Source organism: Podarcis melisellensis (genome assembly GCF_964234715.1).
Source record: "Podarcis melisellensis genome assembly, chromosome: 5".
Taxonomy (NCBI): Eukaryota; Metazoa; Chordata; class Lepidosauria; order Squamata; family Lacertidae; genus Podarcis; species Podarcis melisellensis.
Window position 1 is genome coordinate 36,677,932 of NC_138537.1, and position 21,988 is coordinate 36,699,919.

Here is a 21,988-nt window from a genome sequence, read left to right on the forward strand (position 1 = left end):
TGTCCTGTTTAGAAAAACAAGAACCTTTTTCCAAAAGTCAGCAAGAGCACTACGTCTGCCAAAACTCCCATTCCCAGTCAATAATGTTGACATTCGTTTCATGGATCTTCCAAGAGCAAAGGTTTCAGGGAAACATATTTGAAAAAGAATTGCTTTCAGTTGTTTATTAAATTAATTGAGCTCCATATTTAATACCAGAGATTCTTAGCTAATTAATCACCTGGATTCCTCTCCTTTTAAATATTATGTGTAAGTGTACAGAGTAGAGTGTACACATACAAGATTCACTGGAAAATACATGTGTCAGGGTGGGTCTCCCAGCAAACATTGAGAAACATCTCTCTGTCTGTATATCTCCCTATCTTATCCTTACTATCTTACATTATCCTTATTAAACCATGCAAAATACTTTCTGTCTATTATCTAAGTTAAAGTTTTATTCAAACAAACAGGCATCAAGGGTGATTTCATTGAACTTAAGGCACCATTAATCACGAGGAAATTTAAATAATTATTGAAAAGTGTACATTGCCTGTTCTTTATGTTGATCTATAATAGACAGTCCACAGGTTTCTTAACATCCCACTTTTATTTTCTTTCATTTTATCCCACTTAGGTACTTCAAATGGCCTTAAAGTGGGTGTCAATTATGTTCTGAAGACCTTTAATGGTGCACATATGGCCTTACTGTGAATGTGTGTTTCACATGCATATATGAAAATGATTGTCTTTTAAAATAAGGGATGGTGTCAAGGAAGAAAAGAGGCACCTCATCCTTTCTCACGAAGCAGCCCTGATAGCAGCAGAGCATGGTTCTGCATTTGAATTAATGTCTAGATTTGCGTCTTTGTGTTCATCTTTCACAATTTTGTAAACCAGCAGTCTCATATTAGCCATGGTTTGGGAATTCTAAGAAACCAAAAAAATCAGTGCCCTTTTGAAATGTTCATTCTGCCATTGTATCCAAACATACATACCAAAAAATCTGCTCTCTGATCTCAGGAACCATCATGCAAAACTAGGTTACAGTATCTTAAAAGGTGTCCAGATGCATAGCCATGAAACAAACAGCTTACCAAAATACATAATAGATATTGCAGACTTGCATTCAAAGTCTCAACTACAGGAATAAGTTTATTTCATGTGTTCATTTTTCAAGAATTGTCTAGTCCTCATTGCTAAAGTGAGCATGTAAACATAAGAGGGGTTCTGCTGGATTGGACCACTGTCATACCCAGTCCAGCAATCCTCTTTTCCATAGTGGTCCACCAGATGCTATAGAAAGTTCACAGTCAGACCGTGTGAGGAGTTTCTTAGGATGCTTTATAGTTTCAGGAGTAATTGGAAAGGGTTTATTGCCCCCTTTCTTGCATAGGGGGCAGTCTGATGATTTTGGATGGCAATGTTAAAATTATACCTTTAAAAAGTCTTGCTGCACCAGATTCAGACACTAATTCCCACAAGCATCTAGTCTCACCCTGCCAGTGTTGCTTCCTGAAGCAGGTTGCTTCACCTGCTGCATGGCAGTACCAGAGTCCTGTTGCATGGTCCATTCTGGACTTCTCTGACCTGGTGATATTGTTCAGTTTCTCAAGCATATTGGTTGGATCAGTTCATGCTTTACTGCTAATTGTCTTGTCCTCAGCACCAGTTCAACAGTTGGGAACCTTCTACAGTTAATTTATAAGTTGAAAGTTTTGTAAACAGTGCTTTGCCTTTTCTGGGAATCTTGAGATGTTTGGATTTCTGCTCTTGGCTGCACTTAGTTCTCCAGATGTTGTTGGACTACAACTCATCTCACCCCTGACTCTCGGCTGTGCTGGGTGGGCTGATGGCAATTGTAGTACATCTGGAGGGCCACAGGTTAGCCACCCTCGATTTAAGAAGTTTCTCCTTTGCATCCATGTGGACGTTAGGGAAGCATGCCCTTTTGTATCTGTCCTTTTCATTCTCAAACTTGATTAAAACCATAACTGCCTTTGCAATGTACAAGTTCTTCTGTGCCTTGTGATTTATAAACTTCATTCAGAATGCCCACTCAGTTCCTTTGTTTTCAGCCTCTTCCCCATTCATCTCAGACGTCCATCTCTGTTTAGTCCATTTCCTAAAGCCAGCACTTGTATTGTTTATTCTCTGGCTCTTGGTCCCTGTAACACTGAGATACAAGGCCTTTGTTTAAAGGTTATTTCTTACTGATCTCAGTAGAGAACGATTGGCAGAAGACTAGGTGGAATTCTAGTTTGAAAAGATTGCTGGGCTCTCAAGACTTCTGTTTGCAAGGCTGTCAAGTACTGTTATGGACACAGTGTCCTAAGAACAGTGACACCTCTGCTCACCCCTGTCAAATTTTACTCCCTTTGGTGTTCACAGTCATGCTTTGCTGTTTTGTTTCTTTAAAACCAGACCTGTGTGCAGATACCATTCTGTGTCCCACTGGAAAGCTACTGCAACAAGTCCAAAACCTGTCAGTAAACAAAGATCTGACTACCATGGAATTAAAACCAATAGCTGTATTTTCAATAGGTTTTTGCTTTCCTTAAAGGGCCACTGGATTTGCTGCATATCTGTTCAGAGGATCGCATCTCAAAGTCTCGGAAAAGATGCAGCACAGAATAATATACTCTGTTCTTATGAACCATCGAGTACCTTTGCATAAAGAGTTTATTCAGCCATTTAACAATGAGTGTAATTCCATTGCATTGGAAAGTAACAAAATATGCTAAAGAGCTTGAGGTAGAATCACTTTTTCATTTTTTTATTGCTAGATGAACTTAAAACTAATACAGGCATTTCCTCCCCGCCGCCCAGTATGGAAAACATTCTGGAATAGCAGTCTTGAGTAGTGAGATTAGCTAGCGAAAGATGTTTTTGAAAGCAAGTTGCTCAAGGCTTCCATTCCCTATTATTTGCTCATTGCCTCAGTTGTATGGGCATACACATTTCACATTAGATTCCCACCAAAGGCTTTAACCATCTGTCATCTCATCTTGCCCCAGTTGGGAACCACTTGCCATATGGAAACTGTTCTGCATTTGTATTAACCATCTCATAGGCTGAAGATTCTAGAAGGGGCAAATTAACACAGTATTATGGCTGCAGGGTCCACTAGCCAGCGGGGGCGCCATCCAGCTTATATAATGTAATAAGTTACAGAGAAAGCTACCAGACTTCTTTAGTGAACTAATACAGTGGTTCCTTGGGTTACGAACTTAATTCATTCCAGAGGTCTGTTCTTAACCTGAAACCGTTCTTAACATGAGGTACCACTTTAGCTAATGGGGCCTCCTGCTGTCGCTGCACGATTTTGGTTCTTATCCTGGGGCAAAGTTCTTAACCCAAGGTGTTTGTAACCCGATGTTCCACTGTAGTCCTTTTGTACTCTTTGCAGTAACAGTAAGTGCTTCCCAGGTAACATCAGGGCACTTGAAATGGAAACAACATGCACATTTCTCCACAGCTGGTCCTCCTCCTCCTGTACTACCCAGTGCTAAGCCAGGGTTTGACTTAGTGGTACCTCAGAACCTGGGCTCATAGTTTGCTTCACGCCAGGTAAACCTCAAGTTGGGGCTGAGGTTTGCTCATGGCTTAGCACTTGTGGTTTGTTTGGAGTGGTCAGTCCATGAGCCCAGATTTGAGTGTGAAACTTAGCCAGACCATGGCTTAGCTCCAGATAGCACAGCAGAAGAAGAACCAGAGAGAAGTTGTTGTTGTTGTTGTTGTTGTTGTTGTTGTTGTTGTTGTTGTTGTTACTGTATCTGCACACTTGCACATTCATGCTTAACTATAGTTTGGCTCATATTTTTAGTTTGGATGTGTATTTTATATTTTAATATTGGTATCTGTTTTCGAAAGCTATCTGTGGAGGTCTTCATCCTGAGAGGTGGCACATAAACTCTTAAATAAATATAAAATGATTAATGATAAGACAGTGGGTCATAGTGTGGGAGAAGAAAGCTGTATTTGTAATCGGTCACTATGGAATAACGTGTGTGTGTGTGTCCATCCATCCATCCATCCATCCATATTTGTTCCAAGGGGCAGTTGAAGATAAAATGAAGACAATTTTAGAAAGGCCCACCAAAAAGCCTTTCTGATTTTTGCCCTCTTGTGTATGTTTCAGAACTCAGGATCCTGAGCAGCATGCAGTATCTTTTAAAGAGCTCACCTTGAAATGTATCTTCAGTCTTGAAGGACCAGAAGAAGGGGTTTTTATTAAGTTAAGAGAGTCAGAAAATAATAATAAAACATGGTTTATGAAGTTGGCGAGAAATTTAGAAATGAGATGAAGTTTTATAGCTGATGAAATTGATACAAGTTGTAAATTTGAATTCCCGGATGAGTCTTTTTGATGTGGTCTTTATTACATGAAGTAACATTTTCCACAGTTAATAGTTCACCTCTGCACGCTGAACAGGGAATTCTGCCTTTCAAAAAGGGCTGCTTTAAGAGTTCTATTAACCAAGCTTTTACCTTACTTTTAAAGATTCTGTTGATTACTTTCATTGGGAAAACAGCCTCTTTTTGATTATTGACAAACATCTATTACCTGCCTTACTTTGAGTGGAGAAGTGCCATGTGATGTGAGCCAACACATTCCTAGTAGGTTTCAGATAATCCCTTTATTGGTGTTGTTCAATTTCTGCTGTTCACATTTAGGTCAAAATGGTGGATTAATATTTCCAAGGACCAAATATATTTTGCACATTGCCCTTCATAAAAAATATTCCCCATAGAACCTATTAAATGTTTCAACTGGAATATGCCTGCCTGAAAGAGCCACCTCCATAATAAAATACCAGGACTGGTGCTGTGAAACAACACCGAATTGTCAGTTTGCAGCAACAGAGTTTCCTTCCAGCAGCAGTTATATTGCATGATAGTTTTCAGGGGGAAAGAGTCAGCAGAGCGGCAGCATTGTGGAATGTGTGATTGTGGCAATAATGTGTGGTGGTGATTTCTTCCCTTTTTGCCATTGAACACATGGAGGAATTGCAAACTCAAATAATATAACCAACTTATTTATTTATTTTTTAAAAAATTAATTCCTTGCTCAATTTAAAGGAGAAGCAGTTCATAACACACTCAGATTAGAATGAATGGTGGGGTGGGGGAGAGACTCATTGCTTCCAATTTTAAAATAAAAAGTAAAAAGCAGTGCCATTCATTCTATATTTTTTATTCCATGTACTATGAAGAAAATAAATGTAAAGTCAATTTCCATTGGTCTGCTTTACCTTATTCTAATTACATTTTTTTTTTGCTCCATCAGATGCACCTAGTTTTTAGAGGGGGAATGCAAGAATTTTTTTTTTTTTTTAAGGGAGTGCTGAGCAGAGCCTGTATGCATCCCAGGCTCTGTTCAGGAGCCGAATGGAGCGTGTGTGCGGTGCTCGCAAGCTTTTCCCCAGGAGGGAGAAGGGCCCCCAAGAACCGCACACATGCTCCATGCGGCTCCTGCAAGGGGGCTTTTATGGGAGGTGGGGGAAGGGACTGAGGGGCTGCCCTCTGTCCCTTCCTCCACCTCCCGCAAGAGCCAGCAAGATCCCTCTCGTTGTTCTAGCTTCTGGGATAGCCACGCAACCTGCATTCGCTCCATAAGATGCACACACATTTCCCCTTACTTTTTAGGAGGGGAAAAGTTCATCTTATGGAGCGAAAAATATGGCAAGTTTCGGGGAGACATCAGGTTTCAAAGTGCCCACAAGGATTGGGGGATGTCTAGATGTGTCCCACCAGCTTATAAAAGCTCTGTAGCACCGCGAGTGTATGCAGCCGCTCTGCCTCCTGTCTGCTCTGCCTTCACTTTGTCTGCCGACTTTGCTGTCCTACTCGCTGTGCAGCAAAGCTGGAACCTTCAAGGTGAAGTGACCTTGGGAGGTACAGCAGTTGCATATTTCATGGAAGCCATGGAGTTTTCAAAGAAGTAGGTAGCATCTCCAGGTTGAAATCTAGCAACCCTGCTTAAAAGCAGCTATGTTCAAACACAGAAGAGAGATGTGTGAGGTGGCTCCAACCTCTTTATTTTATATCCATTTCATCAGTAACACCAAAGACTTAGGACTCTCTCTCTCTCTCTTTCTGAGCCTGTTTCTCCTTTCACTAACACATAAAAGAAATTTATTCAGGGCACGATGCAACCAAAAGGAAGCATTCCCTAGCATTGTTGATTTCAATAGGAAAGAGTTAAAAATTCCCCATTGAGATCTGAGATTTAAAAGTGCTTGATATTAGTTCCATAAGGCTGGAACCAAAGAAAGGATATACATACACCTGTGTGAAATAAAACATTGTGTGCCGCTGAAGCTCTGCTTTGCTTTTAACTGGAGCTTTCCTTACTACTGAAGAAACAATCTGCTCTTCTGTTAAAAGTGGCTTGCCTCTTTGGCAATGCGAACTGCTGCTGCGAAAAGTGAAAACAAGGTACTGGCTGTGCATAATGGCTCTCTCCTCCCCATGCATACCCTTTCTTTTGACCACAGCCTTATTTATAAAGAACATTGTATGCAAAAGATAGGAGAAGCACAGAGAAGAACTGTGAGTGAAATTATTTCACGATGCTTCCATTTCTCTTGTCTGCATGACTACTTGTCATGATTGTTGAGAATAAAAAGTTGGCATGTTTTCAATCAATAAAATGTTTAAAAGCTAAAAAGTAAAAGTCTTTGGTTAAAAATCTCTCACACAATGTCCAACAATAATAAGCCTTTATTTAGCTGTCTGAATGATTAACAGATTCATCATAAATTCCATCTGAAGATGATATACTGATTGTACCTATTCCCACAAACGCACTATTCCTTTGGTTCTTCTGGGGCATGTCTGCGTGCTGTGAGTATATGTGTAAATATTTGGTTTCTAATGAATCTTTCAGAGAGTAGTATTGTTAGAAAATTGAAACCAGACAGCGGCTGTGTTTTTAGATGTTTCTTACTAGGCTGTATCTCTTTGTGCCGCCTTAAAGGTGACCTCAAAGGGAAATAAAATTGGATTTGTCCTTTTTTGTTTCTTTGTTTCTTTATGATGTGTATAAAAAAGGCCTGCTTGTTCTTTTTTATAATAGAAATGTACTGAAAGCCTGTACAGTGATTGGAAAGTTATTGCAAAATGCAGGCTCTACAGGTGCTGAGAAACTTGAGTACGGAACAGAATACAGAGTGGATGGGAGCAGTAGATGTCTTTAGTCCGCACAGATTTTCCCCATAAATGGAATTGGATGTTGTGTTTGACATGGGGCTGCCATGGCAAAGATAGGCTCTGTGTGAAGTTCTCCATCTTCTCCACATGAGCCTTAGGTATACTTTTCTGTGTGTTGTGATGTAAGGATTCTGTGCATTTTCCAAGCTCTGCTGGTGGCAAACAATGACCGCTCCCCACATCAAATGGGGGCGCCTTTTGCATGGTCGCGCGCAGCCCCCTGGATCCCAGTGTGGCTCCTGGTAGTTTGGGCTGGCTTCATCCTCCCCAGGCTGGATACCTGGAGGTCTCCGCCTACCTCAGCCAATTGCCCAATCCTGCCTGGGAGGTGTTGCCAGGGGATTGGCCAGGTAAGGGGAGGGACCATCCTGCCCACACAACAGAAGGTGAATCTTGCCTGCAAAGCCGTAAACAATGACACAGATTATGTACGTGAAGACAAACGGACAAAGCTATGACATTGCCTTTATATCCCACCTGCCCTCCGAGGAGCTCAAGGAGGCATATATGGTTGTCTGCCTCCCTGTGTTATCCTCACAACAACCCTGTGAGGTAGGTCAGCCTGAGCAAATGTGATTAGCCCATTGTCACCTCTTGAACTTCATGGCAGAGTGGGGTTTTCAACTGTGGATTCCCAGGGTCCCAGGTGTGTCCATCCATGTATACTTAAAAGAATCATAGAGCTGGAAGGGACCCTGAGAGTCATCTAGTTCACCCCCTTGCCCGTCCTACTGAGCTCAATGCTAAGCTAGTGTATATAGGATGGTAGCCTACCAAAATGTTTTGGGCAGAGGGGGGAGAACTTGATACAGCATTCCTTTGTTTTTTTAAAAAATAGCAGCCCAGGGTTGAAAATAATAGAGTATTCTGTTCAGTCATTCAGTAAATGCACATGAGAGTGGGGTAGCAAGTTCTGAGCCCTATCTATGCATGCTCACTGAACACTTGAGCACAGCATTGGGCATACATCTGTATGCATAGGAACTCGGCAGCTAAATAATGGTGCTTGGGACGTGGGTGGGGTAGAAATTGCCAGTGCAGTATGATACCCCACCATGCATTCATTGAACAGACTTTGAATAATTGAATAGGCCTCTTATCTAGATCTGCTGTAAGTTGATCAAACTGTTAAACACCGAATTCTTAAAATGGTTGCAAACTTTCACAAACTGCTTAAAAATCTTTATGTGAATTTATTTATGCTACCAGTTGTTTACTCTCACTAACTATTGAAAAGGGTTTTAAGAAATCACCTAGAAAACCAATGCTGAATCCGGTAGAAAACTGAAAACTTCATTCAGGTCCAGTGCCTAAAACTCTGTGGCGTGTGCAATGGCCAGGTAATTCCAGCTCAATCTCAATTCAGCATCTCAGAAAACATCCTGATTTGGAGGCTGTTTAGTTCGTCATGAGATCCAATTCAAGTTGGAAACTGAAGCCTTATGCATCCCATTCACTGTTATGGATACATTAAAAATGTCTATAACCTTTTCTCTTTTTGACAAAATTAGATAAAATTTGCAGTGGCAGTAGATCTTCTTGAGTGAATAAGCCTGCCAAATTCTAGGCAAATGGGTTCAACATTTTTTGAGATTTTTTAAAACAGGAAAATCTATGGATTTTGTTTATTTTTGTCTGAATTGAATGAATTTTTCAGGTATTGTAGCCTCTTCTCAGGGAATGAAAACTGACAATTTTCAGAAGTATAGCTGCAGTAGTTTTCCTGCAGGGATGACCTTTACTGTTCTGGAGAGGTTAAAAAAGGGATTCACTGTTGTTTTGTGTTCCATTTGTATGAAAATACCATACATCACAGAACTGCTCTTTGATTAGAAACCTGCCAAATTTCAGAGTGATAGATGCAGCAGTTTTGTGCTAGGCGCTTTTGAAAAGTTGGTTTTGTGGGAGGGAGAGGGTGACTGGATTCCATCTTTATGGCTTTGGGTGCAATGATTTTAATATGTAGATGGCATACACTGCAGACGTGACCCTAGAGAAGTAATCTGCAGCATTTCAGAAAGACAGATGAAGAGGCCAGAGAGTTAAGCTGAATGAAAACAAGAATGTAGAATCCTAGAATCTTAAAGTTGGAAGGGACCCAAGGGTTATCTGGTCCAACCCCCTGCAATGCAGGAATCTCAGTGGAAGCATCCAGGACAGATGGACACCCAACCTCCAAGGAAGGAGAGTCCATCACCTCTCGTGGGAGTCTGTTCCACTGCCGAACAGCTCTTACTGTCAGAAAGTTTTTTTCTGAACAGTTTCCTGCTGATTAAGTGCAAAGCTGGTTTAACAAGAAAGGATGTGTGAGGATGTGGAACAGCCAAAAGAACTTGGCTGTCCGGCATTTTCCAAGCAAGTACCACTAGCAAAGAGCACAGAGCAGTCATGAGCAAGGTGATACATTGCTTCATCATTCCTCCCACAAAGTATTGTGACTGGAAAGCCCTGGGAAATCAATTCCAACTGATTAGAATTTAGTTTGCCAGAGGAGAGCTCTTGCTCTCCTCGCCATCACCAGTGTTTCTCTTATATGGCAAGGCTGGAGAGAAATGTTTCAATTTTTGCTCATGCATTCTGCAGTGTTTCCCCTAAAACCGAATCTCCAAAGTGCTTTGAATTGCTTTGGCAATCCCTGTTTCAGTTTGGGGCATTTTATGACGATTCCACTCAGTTAGGGCAAAGCCCGAATCATTCTAAAACAGCCTGCTATGGATCATAATTTGTGACTCATCTGAACCCCTACTAAATAATCTGTTACCATGCTCTCTGTTGTACAATGATTCAAGACATAAATATATTGGAAACATTTTAATAATACTGAAAATCTTTATAAAATTTGCTGTGGAAGAACAAAGAGTTGCAGTCAACTAAGTTCTAGATTTTACTTTCTTGGGCTCCATGATCACTGCAGATGGTGACAGCAGTCACAAAATTAAAAGACGCCTGCTCCTTGGGAGAAAGGCGATGGCAAACCTAGACAGCATCTTAAAAAGCAGAGACATCACCTTGCCAACAAAGGTCTGGATAGTTAAAGCTATGGTTTCCCCAGTAGTGATGTATGGAAGTGAGAGCTGGACCATAAAGAAGGCTGATCGCCAAAGAATTGATGCTTTTGAATTATGGTGCTGGAGGAGACTCTTGAGAGTCCCATGGACTGCAAGAAGAACAAACCTCTCCATTCTTAAGGAAATCAGCCCTGAGTGGTCACTGGAAGGACAGATCGTGAAGCTGAGGCTCCAATACTTTGGCCACCTCATGAGAAAAGAAGACTCCCTGGAAAAGACCCTGATTTGGGGAAAGATGGAGGGCACAAGGAGAAGGGGACGACAGAGGACGAGATGGTTGGACAGTGTTCTCGAAGCCACAAATATGAGTCTGACCAAACTGCAGGAGGCAGTGGAAGACAGGAGTGCCTGGTGTGCTCTGGTCCATGGGGTCATGAAGAGTCGGACACGACTAAACGACTAAACAACAGCAACAAGTTCTAGTCAGGGTAGACCCATAGAAAATAATGTACCTAAATTGGCCATGCCCATTAATTTAAATATGTCTGCTCTGAGTATATCTAATATTGAATATAACCCAGAAAATAAGGTTGTATATTGTAGCAACTTGCACAGTCAGTTGTAGCCACCTATGGATACTTTGTCAGATCCAGAAAATGTTACTTTTACATACATTATTCAGCTGCAATATGGTTCTATTTTTGTTCTAATGTTTGAACAGAGTTTTTCTGACCTAAGTTGAACAATAAAATTTGACTGACTGAGTTTCTGGCCTAAAACTCTAAAGCTGGCTTCTGGGAATTTGAAATCTTTTTTCCATCTCTGCAACTGAATATTTTGGTGTTAGGAATTGGCAGTGAGCTCAGGATGAAGCTGGGGAAAGAGTTGACCCCAAAATATATGGGCTTCCTTGAATGAATCTAAGTTCTGACAAATTACAATCTTGGCTGTTGAAGGCAATACTTGGAACAAATCTCAAGGCTGCTAGCAATCATCTGTGAGAAGTCTTGGAAGATAAATGGAGTCCTAGTGGATTTGTGAAGGGCAAATGGTCCTTGTTCTCAAAACTGGGGAAGAGAAGGTCCCAGAAATTTATAAGCCCACTAGCTATCATTTCTGTCCCAGGGAATTATTTAAAATAATGATAAATATATTTCTAAACATTTTATGTTTCAGCTTTAGCTGTCTTCCTCTGCCCCACGCTGTGGCTCATGGCACAGGGCCAAAATAGCAAAGAGTAGACCACATGGATCTGACCTGAGTAGAAAGATGTTTCAGATTTGTTATTAGTGACATGCAGGCTGGTTCTGTGCATGTTTGCTCAAAAGTAAAGCCCCTCCCCCTCAAGTAAGAGTTGTGTGACTGTGTAAAGTGTACAGCAGGGCTGGGCGATGTTTGGTTTTCAACATCTTGATATATCATCAGCTTAACATCATGATATACCGATATATCACAAGATTTGAAGTAAGGATGTAACTATGTAGAGGCAAATGGGGTCACGTCCTGGCAACGGCTACTACTTAGGGGTCTAAATTGATACATTTTTATTTACCTTTAACATATTGTTAGAACTGTTTAATAGTACAGAGCAACAGGGGCAGCACAGATCACGAGAAAAGTGATGACCAGCTTCACAGTCGCCCCCACCCCCATATCATGTTTTTTTTTACATAGCACACACATTGTGATTTGTGATCTATTACGATATCAAATATTATGAAACCGTTATCACGACATGGACTTCAAAGTGATTTGGGGTGATGTATCGATATAGTGCCCATCCCCAGTGTGCAGGAAGGGGCTGAGGGGCCATGCTTGCGGCCCTGCCCCGATGGCATGCAGCTCCTCTCAGCCCCACCTTTGACATATTCACATGGATGTCTGAGGCAGGGAAGCATTTGCAGAGAGCAGTAGCAGTCCGCATTGCTCACCTGGCTTCCCAGCACCTGGTGTTGCTGCTGGCTACTGAGAGGGGTGAGGTGGTGGGAAGCTGAGCATGTTTTAGCTGTAGTGATAGGAGTGTCAGATTGGCTGTGCAATGGGACCTGCACTATATTGAGCTCCTCACATGTCTCCCTCCTGATAGGTGGCAGTGATGTTTTCGGTGCAGGGAAGCCAGGTGAGTGATGCTGCCCTGCCCTGCCCAACGACTACTGGCATGGAGGCTTCCCTGGGTACCAGAATGCAGGGAAGCCTCCACACACAGAGGTCTGTGCATGGATGATTCCCTGCCTCACGTGTCCATATAAATGTGCTGAGAGTGGGGTTGGGAGAAGCCACAAGGATGGTGAGGCTGAGCTTATAGGTGTAGCCTTGTAGTCTCTTTCCACACAATTTGCCCCTTCTCGTGAGTAACACAGGGAGGGGATTATGTTTCATTGTGTTCAATAACATTTTCTCTAAAGTACGTGTGCATGGTTCAATGGTGTATTATCGCTAGTAAGTTTGCATAAGTTTGCTCCTTTAGGGTGTTTTCACATCGATTTTTGGCTGCATACAGATAAACGTAGCTTCAGCAATGAACCCACTGCGAAAGTGTGCTTGCCACTAGACAAATGTTCAGTCTTACCTAGATTGAGCTCAGGGGAAAACCTGCCCTAGTTTTGGATTTGTACAATATTGATCGGCTGCCCTTTGTATTAATTATAAAGTTATCTCCCCACTTTTCATATTGGGGCTAAGTACAGAGTTATGTGGCTGACTTTTGTGCAAGTTGCAAAGGCAAATTTCTTCCCCCTGCAGTTTCAGGTGCTCAACATTTAGTTGTTTCGTTTCATTTATGAATCTCTTCCCATGAAGCATCCCTGAAGGATTAGCAATAAAAATAGCAGTAAAAATGGCAATAATAGGAACATATACAAAAACCAGTTCAGACCTAATACTGGTACAGACTGGGGCAAGAATCCCTGTTTAAAAGTTTTGTTGAAAAACGAAGGACTTCAATAGGCTTCAGAAAGAGATGGATCCTGTCTGATGTGCAATGGGAGGGAGATTCAAAGGGATCTTTTCCTGCAGAGAACAGTGATCAGTTGAATATATTATGGTTGAGTCTATATTTTAGGCATCCTGGTCCCAAGCTGTATAAGGGCTCTGGGCACCAGTACTAGAACCCTGAACTTGGCTCAGTAGCTCGTTGGCTGTCAGTGCAATTCTCTCAGCAGTCATGTAACATGGTGGTGATATTCTGCCCCAATGAGCAGTCAAGCTGTTGCAGTTTGCAGTAGTTGCAGTAGTTGCAGCTTCTAGGCCAACCTCAGAGACAACCTCCCCCCCAGCCCCAGAAATGATAAAATAGCATCAAACCCCCTTTAAATTTTTTTTAAAGCATCAGATAAACATTTGATTGGATTGAACGTGCCAGAAACTTGGAATTTTGTTAAAAAGCCATAAGAAAAGTACCAATTTTGAACAACCTGTCTGTAAGAATGGCAATGCAGATGAGGCAATTAGGGTTCAATCTGGTGAATTTACAGGTGTATATTTACAAGAGTGTATGTACGGGAAGGAGTTCTTATTCCAAATTCACTCCTGTTCATAGCTATGCACTGTTAAAGTAGCTTAAGACGTCTTACTGAAATGCAAGTGTAAAATGATTTTGACTGTATGGCTCTTTCAAATTACAGATGCCTCTCTCCTGCTTTCTTTTCCACTTTAACAAGGATCAGACAACAACATCAATAGCACACAAGAGGCTAAAAGGTGATTTAAGCCTCCTTCGTGAAAATGCTGCTACTTGAGAGTGGTGGCTGTGCTCAAATTTGCAAATACATGAACCTAGAAGGAACTGATTGATGTATTAATAAAAATAAAGAAGATTGGCTAAACTCTGTGCCCACAAAGTACCACCAAGGGGGCTATATTGGATTGCTATTTGACAGCAGTATGAGGCTATTGTGAGAAGGCATGTGGCATTCTGGCTTCTGTTAATAGATGCAATGTACTTAGTGCTAGTTAGGGCACGACTGGAATATTGCGACCAGAAATAAACACACACTGGAGAGGATTCCGGGAAGAACGACAGTGATTAAGAATTTGGGATGCATAATATGCATGGAAGGGCTGAACGCTGGTGATGTGACACAAGTTCTTAGGTAGTCGCAAGGCTGAAAGAAAAGCAGCTGTTTTCTAGGACTAGAGATGTGAAAGGCCATGGATAGATGGGTGAGACGAGAGTTTTTGTTTCTCTAGAGCAGATTTACGCTAATAAGGGAAATATTTTTATATGCAAGAATAGCTGGAGAATGGAACATGGTACTCTGGGGAGCTGTGGAATCTCCTTTCTTTGATGGCTTCTCAGAGAAGATAGGATGAGCCCAGGGATATGTGTGTGTGTATCTGTCTAGGAAACCTCACATCTCAGAACAGCTAGACTGGGTAATTGGATTTTGAAGTGTTACAGTTTTGTTTTGTTTCGTTTTACCAAGACTAGAGTAGAATGGTTCCCTTTGTAGAACAGAAGAAGACATCTGGCAGATGGCTGGCTGATGTATTTGCAGCGCTGTGAAATCCAATGGTGATGAGGGCACCATGTTTCCCCTCCATTCGTTCTACCTTCTAGTTGCCTGCACTTGGTTTCCTGCACTTCAGGGCAGCCACATCACCTCTTTCTCTGACTCTGAGTGATGATTCCATGAAAGCACTCTGTTTGCTCAGTGCTGATGAATGATTCACAGGGGCCATCCTGGACTATGTTTCGTCCCTTCCCGCAGCTATAGCTAAAGCGCCACCACCTTCATTTAATGTGAGTAAGAGCAATATACATCATCTGCTAGCACAGCCCAAGGAGGGGCAGAGCTGAATTTTGCCTCACTCTTAAATTGAAAACAAGACTACAATAATGTATTTTAATAAATGAAAATAAGTTCACCTGTTTGCATACCATAAAGAGATGATAGGAAGTAATGAACTAACTAGCTTTCTGTTGTCTCTGCCTACAATAGGCAATGCATGCAAATATGAAAGCTGTTCAGTCCCAATGCCTTGATTTCCTTGTTATTTTCCTGCATATTTGCCTAATGGCTTAGTGATCAGGAGTGTGTTCGTTTCAATGTGCAGGGCAGGTCAATAACTTGGATTAGCACAGTGACATTTGGGGATGTGGTAAACACTTTCCTTCCTGTGCTATTTGTCTGATTTAAATTGTTTCTTCAGCTAATATTAGCCATGGAGGGGGCAAATTTGGGGGCAGCAGAGGTACCCATCTGTGTGCCCCCTCCAACCATGACTAATCAAATCTTTGGAAGGGGAGTGAATTAAATTAGGAGACCTGTGGAGTGAGGATTAGCTTCCTTTCCCCAGTAACAAACCACTTATCCAGATTTGAGCCCATCCATTACTGCTTTTAATCAAAGAAGAAGGCCGTAGATTCATGATGTGATCTTAAACAGCGCACCTTGTTTGATCCTTACATTTGGGGACATGGTGTGCTATGTGCGATGAAGCTCTTAAGTTATACATCCCAAAGCTCAAGCCAGCATCTATATCTCTAACAAATAATTTCTGAAAAGCAAGCAACTATGAGGTGTCTTTGTGCCTCCTTTCTGTTAATCTGCTGTTGGCCTACAACTGCCTCCTCCAACCTGGTGCCCTGCAGATGTTTTGGACTACAACTCCCAACATCCCTGGGTCACAGGGCCATGCTGGCTGTGGCTGATGGGATTTGTAGTTCGAAAATCTGAAGGGCACCAGGTTGGGTAAGGCCGGCCTAATAATAATAATAATAATAATAATAATAATAATAATAATAATAATATATTATTTATACCCCGCCCATCTGACTGGGCTTCCCCAGCCACTCTGGGCGGCTTCCAACCAAATATTAAAATACATTAATACCTCAAACATTAAAAGCTTCCCTAAACAGGGCTGCCTTCAGATGTCTTCTAAAAGTTTGGTAGTTGTTGTTTTCTTAGACATCTTGTGGGAGGGCGTTCCACAGGGTGGGCGCCACTACAGAGAAGGCCCTCTGCCTGGTTCCCTGTAACTTGGCTTCTCACAGCGAGGGAACTGCCAGAAGGCCCTCGGCGCTGGACCTCAGTGTCCAGCCTAGAATTACTTTTCTGTCCTTTGATAATTAAAGGCAAATGCAAGCATTTTTTCTTTCTCTGGGTGACATGCAATATATGGTTTGATTTACTGCAATGACTAATGGGGGGCATGTACATTTATGTGTGTGACACCAGACACCAAATTATATGTGGTTTCTATGGGATTGTGTTTGGTTTTTCCAGTTTATACCAGAATCTGGAAGATTTCCTGTCAACTACTCTGTGAAAGTATTGCCTGAAACCAGATCAGATTTGGTTCTGAGAAAGCAATGTAGTTCAGGGAAAGTGTGTTGTTTCCTGTTGCTACATCTATGGAACCCTATGTAAATTCATAACAATGATTTCACTATGTTGAAAAGTTAATTTAAAATGTGCAATCAGAAAATAATAATAATTGCATTATTCATAAAATTCTAAAATGAAAACAGATATTCACCCATGTAATTTTAATCTGGACATCATAAGAAATGTTTCAGACGTTAAAATGTTGATATAATGCTGAAAAATTCATTATCTCTTATATTTCATATTGAAAAGTAATAACCAATCTATTGTAACTGAATGTCAACTCTGAGAATATAGTGGTTGAGCATTTTAATCACTCCTTTAAAAATGTATATGCAGTAACCTTGCACTCGAAACTGGGTTGTTTTTGCTGAAATATTTGTCTCAAAAGCAATCTTGCTCCTCTGTATTCTCCACAGTCTCGTCCGATGCCATGGGCTGCTCAGATCAAACTGGTCACTTTTGAAAACAAAGTTGCTCTCGTGTTTTATTTTCTCACCTTGGAAATAGTCTGAATTTATTTAAGAGGCACAAAAGGGGGAATGGAGATTGTCTGCAAGATTGAGTGTGTTTTTAGCAGTTGAAATTCAAAGCCATCTGGGTATTTATACAGCAAAATCTTCCGGATGAAGAATAGGCCAAGGTAGTCACATGGCGGGGGCCAACATGAAACAAAAGAATCCATTTATTATCCCGGCAGGAAATTTGTTCTTCTAGATGTTGTAGCTGCAGACATAATGATTTCATTTCCTTCAGTTTGCTCAGATTAATTGCTGGTGCTTGTGTGTGTGCGTGTGTGTGCGTGTACATGAGAAATCATGTTATTTCGAAGTATTTTCCACCTAGGTATACTTGCAAACCCTTAAAATGCCAATTTTATAATGTCTTTGTACATAATCTGTGGGGCAGCCACACTTGTGTTAGTCTGTTGCAGCAAAATCAATGGTGTCTTGTGGCACCCGAAAGAGGAACAAATCAGGTAATGCCGTGAAGCTTTTGTCGATTGATGGGACTGTCGTCCACAAAAACTTATGCCATAATAAATTTGTTAAGTCTCTCAGGTGCCACAAGACTTTTTGTCAACTGGAATGCTGTGTCTGTTTCTGGTTGTTGCATCTGGAAAATTGTGCAGTACAGATGGAAAAGGTGCAGAAAAGGATAACCTTAAATGATTGAGGGACTGGAACGATTCTCCTGTGGGGAAAGGTTTCAAAACTTGGTGCTGTTTAGTTCAGCAAAAGACAAGTCAAGAGGTGTATAAAATTATGTACAAGGTGAAGGAAGTGGATGGAGAACAGAAGAACAACAGCTCAGTGGAAGAACATTAGCTGTGCAAGTAGATAAATAGATACCGCTCTGGTGGGAAGGTAAATGGTGTTTCCGTGTGCTGCTCTGGTTCGCTAGAAGCGGCTTAGTCATGCTGGCCACATGACCTGAAAGCTGTCTGCAGACAAATGCCGGCTCCCTCGGCCTATAGAGCGAGATGAGCACTGCAACCCCAGAGTTGTCCACAACTGGACCTAATGGTCAGGGGTCCCTTTACCTTTAAACAAAAAAACATAGGTTCAATCACTGGTATTTCCAGATAGGGCAGATGCAGAGAACCTTACACACATGGTCCAAGTGTGATTTTCCAGGTCTCACAGTCTGCCATTTGAAACTCCTCCTGGGCTGTACTCTTTCTCACCTTCACTCACCCTGCTTCATATCCCAAGTCCTTTTACCTGACTAGAGTGTGTCTTTGAGCTATGGTAATACCTCTTGCTTGTCTGGCTGGAGAGCAGAGGGGTGTGTGGGTATAGAAAGAAGCCTACTTTGCAAAGATCAATTTCACCCACTTCTGCCTGTGGTCTTGTCAGCCACTGGCATGTGATAGAAACCATACCGAACTGGATGGACCAATGTTCTGACATGTTGAAAGGCTTCCTTTGTTCCTGGAAAAGTTTTTCATCTTCCCTCAAAACATTCAAACTTAGGGTTCTTCAAGGAAGCTGATTCAGGACAAACAAAAAGAAGCACTTTCCCATAAACAATACAATTAAATAATGGAATCTGCTTCCTCAAGATGTTCCTCCGGACTTAGATGGCTTTAGAAAGGGATTAGGAAAATTCATGCACTCTCTCACTAGGGCCACTCTGTGTGGCCTAAGTCTGGAGCCCTTCATCCTGGCGGCCCCACCAAATGATACCAGAAAGGCAGCTGTAGCTCTGCACATTAGGAAGGGATGCAATCTGCTGGCAGCCCAGACTGCAGCCACTCATCCTTTTGAATTTAATCATTTCCCCAAAGTGAGAGTGGCAGTGAGCTCATCCAGTCAAGGAGCCAACAAGGGCGACAGAGCAGCGAGGGAAGCAACAATATGGAGGCACCTTGCCTCTGCCCCTCTCAAGCCTGCCAGTGTCTCTGCAAGGAAGATAATGTTTTTGTTAGTGTAAGAGGCATCATGCCTCTGGGTACCAGCCAGGGAGGGAGAGGCTGTTGTCCTCAAATCCTGCTTGTGGGCCACTGTGGGAAATAAGACATTGGACTAGACAGATCCTTGGCCTGATCCAGCAGTGCTCTTCTTATCTTCTGATGGCGTATATGAAAGGCACAACATACCTAGGAAATTTTTGTGTGACTCACCTTTTGATTTTGGCTGCGATCTGATTTGGACTCATCTGATGCCTTTGAAAAAGGAAACTTGACTAAACATACATGCCTCCTGGAGAGTATCCAAACAGAGACAAAACAACACAAGAGAAACCACAGCTAGGTTTTTTCAAACAGCATCAGAGAACACTGCTGAAAATCTGGATCAGGAGAAATATAGTATAAGAGAATTCTGGGTGCTCTCTGTGGTGCATGGATTCCTATCAATGGTGGGAGCTGATTGGAAGATGCAAAGGATTGTTTGAATTGATCAGTTCCATGGGAATAACTGCTCTACAGCCTGTAATTGGCCATTGACTTTAACCCATGCATAGCGGTTGCGGTGGTGTCTCACATACATCTCTCATGGTTTTGTCTAGCCTTAATAAATTTTCTGAATGCTTTTCTCATAATACAGGCTCTCAATAATGAAGCCTCTTGTGGTTTCTTTGAAATCTGTGGCTCTCTTGCTCTGTTCCATAATAGCAAATCTCTCTGGTATAAGGTTGTTTCTCTATGTATGAATCACTGTGATCTGGTTGTGGTGGCTGGCAGCATCCCGGGCAATTAAGGAGGCAGAAGGAGTTAAAGTCTCACTAGACACACATCCTTTGCTCTTTCTCTGCTGAACCCAAAACTTTCCTGAAGCTACACTAACTTTTATAAATGATCCTTTGATATGAGTACATTTCCTCACTCACTCTTGAGCGGGGGGGGGGGGGAGTGCAGTTATTTGGGACCACATAGTGTTGTTGCAGCCCTATATCCACAGGTCAGATGGGGCAGAGAAAAGGATTTATCCATGTTGTGGCTGCCACTCTCCACTTCCCCCCACCAGGGACAACCCCACCTAGGTTTGGTTTATCCTGAAGGAGACAACACTAGCATTCCTGCAAACTTGAATTAGTTACAAAAATAAGTGACGAACAGAAGTGGAGTTGAACAATAGTCACATCTATCGTCAATAGATCCGCTACCTCCCACATCAAATTATCCAAAAGAGTCCATGCCACAAAATCATCCTACCCTTCAGCTAAGTCTCTCAAACTTCAAAACTACTGTTTCAAAACTCTCCCTGCCCCCCACAAACCTTTCCTCTTTCCTTAGCTGGGCGCGGGGGGGGGGGGGAGTTCCTGGTGGCTCTTCCATTCAAAACACTCAAGAGAGATCCCTCAGCTTCTTCCTATTGCTATTGGCATCTGTCTGTCTTGGAGGACAGTGAAAGAGTGTGTCTTCTGGGGATAAAGTTAAACAGTTGGGGTATTACAGCACCTGCTGTGGCTGTAGCAAATGATACAGGAGGGGCAGGATTGATTGCAGCTGGGGCAGATTAAGGCGCCCAGTTTTGCTGCTACAGGTGCTCCGTGGTTTTTCTTCTCTCAGTGCTCCCATTGAAAATACATCAACTAACCAAGCTGAGCCATTAACAAGCTGAGCCTGACAAAGGATTGACTGCCTTGCTGCCTTAGCAATACGGTGCTGTAGATGCTCTAGTGTGGCATCTTCCTGAATTATGCTGGGATAGTAAACTGTGCTAATGTGTTAGCCAGATGTAATGATGCTGAAGACAGGCTACAATTGGAATGTAATGGATTGTTCTTGTGTATAATATTTATTTGTAGCTTTTGCTAGTGCTTTCAGTAATGGAGATTTTTCTTTTCAAGCACATTAAATACGATTAATTGAAAGAAATCCTGCTGGCAAGACTGGAGCATTTTTGCTTTTTAATTGAAATGATGATGTCTTTTCCACTCTTTTGTGGGTTTTTGTTGTTGTTGCAGCAGTAAGTATATTATTTTCTGTCTTGCACTTCTATAGCCTTTTGATTTCTACCACATTCGAATCTAATAGCCTCCCCCCCAAAGAGTATCTCTTGTGATAGAAGGAGCAGTATTACAAGCGTGCAGTGATGCTTTGTGCACAAAAAATAATTTCCAAGTTCAGAGGTACACTTTTCAAAAGCAAAATGTAGGAGCTGGTGATATTTTCTAGAAGCAATATCCAGCACCATTTTTCTAGAAAAAGAGGTGCTGGAACTCACCATGAATACCTCCCTCATTCTCTTAGAATGGCAATGGCACCCACCTGAGAGGTGCTGGAACTGAGTTCCAGTAAGTTCCAGCTGAAAAAAGCCCTATATTATACAATGTCTTGACCTCTGTCCCAATCCAAGAACTGGTTGCTAGTGAGGTGCCAGTGGCTCATGGTTCTATCCAGCCTTTCCTCACTAGGTGGAGCTGCCACATTTCCAGATTAGGCTTCCAAGACTTTAGTGGAAAACCAGTGGCTCCTCAAAACCAGCCCCCGTGCAAACACATGGATACTTTGGCAAATATCCAGTTGCTATGCCCTTGGCAGGACCCACAGCAGCAGCTGCTGGGTCCATCCTGGACCCCCTTTTTTTATTTGCCCAGCAGAGACAAGAGTGTCAGGTCAATGCAGCTGAACTTACTCCTGTGGCCTAAGGCTGCAAGCCTCTGTACACTTTTGTTTGTTGTTTAGTCATTTAGTCATGTCTGACTCTTCGTGACCCCATGGACCAGAGCATGCCAGGCACTGTCTCCCACTGCCTCCCCAGTGTTGGTTGATGTGGTGGCAAACACCCTGATGTTGTGGGTCTTATTTTAAGGAAACCTGCAGCAGACTGAGCTGTTTGTGTTCTGGCTAGGTAGTCTTTTGATCCTGCTAAGCCAGTGTCCCTCTTTACTTAGGAGTAACCTACTGTGCAATCCTAACCATGTCCATTCAGAAGTTCTATTAAATGCAGTGGGCCTTATTCCCAGGTAAGTGGGGGCAAGGTCTGTAGCTTGTATTGGGCATCT

At 42.1% G+C, this 21,988-nt stretch overlaps 1 protein-coding gene and 1 long non-coding RNA gene across 13 annotated transcripts in view; both read left to right on the plus strand.

The window, feature by feature from the left end:
- EPHB1 (EPH receptor B1) overlaps positions 1 to 21,988 on the plus strand; it is a 334,289-nt gene that overhangs the window by 37,273 nt on the left and 275,028 nt on the right. The window lies entirely within an intron of this gene.
- On the plus strand, positions 2,416 to 4,278 carry LOC309369667. The gene is made up of 2 exons (XR_014168241.1): positions 2,416 to 2,733; positions 4,121 to 4,278. It is a non-coding gene; the product is annotated as an uncharacterized lncRNA (long non-coding RNA).